The sequence below is a fragment of the Vanessa tameamea genome, chromosome 14 (assembly GCF_037043105.1).
Source record: "Vanessa tameamea isolate UH-Manoa-2023 chromosome 14, ilVanTame1 primary haplotype, whole genome shotgun sequence".
Taxonomy (NCBI): domain Eukaryota; kingdom Metazoa; phylum Arthropoda; class Insecta; order Lepidoptera; family Nymphalidae; genus Vanessa; species Vanessa tameamea.
The window spans coordinates 2,617,548-2,621,092 of record NC_087322.1 but is presented as its reverse complement, the minus strand read 5'-3'; positions in this window follow the sequence as shown (position 1 = coordinate 2,621,092).

Genomic DNA, 3,545 nt, shown 5'->3' with positions numbered 1-3,545 from the left:
CGGAAAAAGTAAGTTGATGTTGGCAACAATGACATACGTAATACCGTACCGGTATATGGTCCAACTTTAGATAAAAACTATCCAAGTGACAGTTGACAGTACAAAATATTTAATCAAAATCGGTCAAGCCGGTTAGGCTGCGAAGAACTACTAACAGACGCGTACCTGATTTTCATATAATCAGGCATAGAATATAATCAACGTTAGCTAGCCTGTATTAGCAAAACTGCCGGTGTGGTCCGCCTACAAGTTTATTAGTCTTATGCGATGTTGTTCGCTCAGTATAATTAAACTTGGAATTAAATTCAATTGCAAACGTCACATACAGCCCTATCAATCTAAAACGTTTCTGGTTCTAGCTTCACCTCAAAGGAATTTTAAATGGATTTCTTGAACCCTTTTGTGTTATATCATACGATCATTTCATAAAAACATACATGTATACGGAATATATTTAATATTCTTCCAGCTGGGTAAGACATCTTCAGAGCTTTGGAGCTATATTACTTTGTTAAAAATTGGTAAGATTCACGTATACGGCTCATTTTAGAACAATACGTATGATAAAAAATGTAAACCTCATTTCCAAAAACATTGCCATTTTCTTCCATTTCAATGAAAATATTTATTATCTATTCTACGAGTATATGTATGTCTAGGTACAACCCACCCATACATCAAACTTCAATATTTTGTGCAATCCGGTTTAAGGTGAGGAATTAAATGGTTATCTCGGTTTATAATTTTAATTATAATAATATATTAAACATTTAATACCTTTATGTGCCAATAGCGACTCTATTAGCTGCACTTGTTCAACAAAATTCACCTTAATCTTGTAGACAATAGTAATTCATGCTGTAATCATCTACATCTTTTTGATAGCATGTTTAGGCGATAAAACCGACTTATGTGCCCAAACGGCAAACGGCATGACGCTCTCTGATACCGTCATACCCTCATTCCGCCACAGATCTCTACCCCTTCGTGCATGCGTGGCGCGTCTAGCTAGATCCTTCGCTTTTTTATTATTACAATAATAAGAAAAATATATTTACTTATTGGTTTTCTTGAATTATAATTACGATGGCCACGATCTTTCTAATTTTAATTTCAGAATTTTCCTTGCTCATTTACAATTGTTGTATAAACAAATAATATATAAGATAAAAATAAAGTTTGGAATAGCTCTCCACTTCCGTATTGGCGTGTGTATATTTGTCATTTTCTCGTTAAAAGATTAAAGTTCGAAGGGAAATTCTTTGAACTGATTCTTACAAAGTTGGATCCACGTCGCTGAGTTGGCTTATTTGATTAACTAATAAAAAATGAAGCCGATTTACAGTATAATACAGTTTATGTAATATTGACTGAAAATATTAGTTGATTTGAAATTTGAAATTGTATTTGTTTTTGCATATTAAGACGATATATATCAAAGAAATATACCATAATATTACAACTAAATAAATTAATACTGGCCGGCAATGGTACTATAAATTCTTTAATTAATATCGCAAAAACTTATACAAACTTTTAAAACAATTAACTCCATTTAGAACGGTAGTAATTAAACTGCAGCGCAAAGTTATTGACTTCGAAGTGTGCAAGGCTCTTTAAGTTTAGGCCCTGATTCTAGCACCGTATTTATTAGCGTCGAAACGCCGAGATAATTCTCTCTCGGATAGACAAATTTAATAACGCAAGTAAAAGAACAAGATAATTAATTTTATGTTTTGTTAAATAGTATATAACGGTATGGATACAATTATCAGTACGTTACTGTACTACAGATATTTAAGTCGTTATGACAATTGCGCATATGACAATAATTTCCAAAAATAATGACGATGCAAAATTTCAATCTCTTAATGAAACAACCACTGTTATTGTGCTTATATATAAATAAATATCCACATCTCATTTGGTTTCCTCTCTCACCAATGGGAACTGGGAATATTAATAAAGTAAGCTGCTCATTGACTTCCTGTTCGTCGAGTGGCTAGATATAACAGACTCCGAAGTTTTGGGTTCAAGCCTCAGGCCGATAAAAAGTTATTGAGTTTTACTGACGAAATATTTTCACTACCAGTGGAGCCTGAAAATTGGAAATGTTTACAGTCCTGTGCCTCGAAAAACACGTAAAGCCGTTGATCCTACCTCTGAAATTTTCTCGGTCGGATTTACGGTCCCATCGAATTATTTGAGTGAGGGTATCGAGAGTGCACCTGTCCTCCTGTGCACTTATTGCACAATTGTGTGCACTTGTGCACTATAATGTCCCGCGTAGTTGTCTAGTCTCCCTTGAGATTCATCAAGAGGACATCTTCATAATAACCCAGAGCTTAAATTCAGGCAATATTATTTTCATAAAGTTTTGAGTAGAAAATATGCGAAAGCGTTAGCACAGTTTCGTAAAAATATTTAATGAGGTATCCGTACATCGTAAACCGTTTTCTTCCTGGTGTTTTTCTGGAATTTTGCCAGGGTCTGTTATATCTTTAATAAATATCTGATAAGTTACACATCAATAGCTTGGTCTCTTTCTTTTAAGTTTAAGATTTTCATTGTTCCATATAGCTGATGATATTTTCAACCTTGAAAACCTAAGATGTTGAAGAAGGTTTGATGTACCCTGGCTCATTGATCCGCCAACCGGGAACACAACTATATTAAGTGGTGCTGTTTGAAGGTGGAATGTAGCTTCAGCGCTATCATATATGTAGGGATTATGTACATATCATTTCCAGCGTATACCGAAGCCACTATTTAAGCTTAGGTCAGCTATTACGGCAACAGTTGAGTTCATACTAATTATTAAATTTATAACTACTATTTTATTCACATGGTATTTATTCGAAAATGGAATCTTCTGGAACGTGGTCACACCGTCGAACGCCGCTGTAAGAAATATTAACCATTCTTGATACGCCTGCTGTCGAGCACGAGACAATTTATAAAAATATATTTTATTTTATTTATTCGAATGAAACACATATTAGTATTTTTTTATTAAAAAAGAAGACGGACGGGCTATAGGCCAAGGTAAGTGGTTACCATCGCTCATAGACATTGACGCTGTTTCAAAATTTTTTTTTAATGTTATAAATGCAAAAGTAATGCTGTCTGCCTGTTGTAACGCTTTCCCAACTGAATTATTGAACCGATTCTGATGAAATTTGCAAGCAAGCTCAAATCAAAAAATCGGAAGGATAGGCTACTTTTTTCTTAAATCACCCATTCAAGGGGTCAAATTGGGGTCGAAGGGATATGTAATTCTTCCAATTTGAAGTTACCGCGTTTTTAATCGAACCCGTTCCTTAGCAGTGTGGTGGAATAAGCTTCAAACTATGTCGTAAAGAGATGTTCCACTTTTAGAGTAAGTAAAATGTCGTAGTCACATTTTGTAATTCTGTTTTTAAATTAATCCTATGATGATAATTTCGCCCCTGGTCACTTTTACAAAAGACAATTAGAAAAGACTCATTATTCCGTTAATGCGACCGCAACATTGAGATTCAGTTGTTATGTCCCTTGTGTCTGTA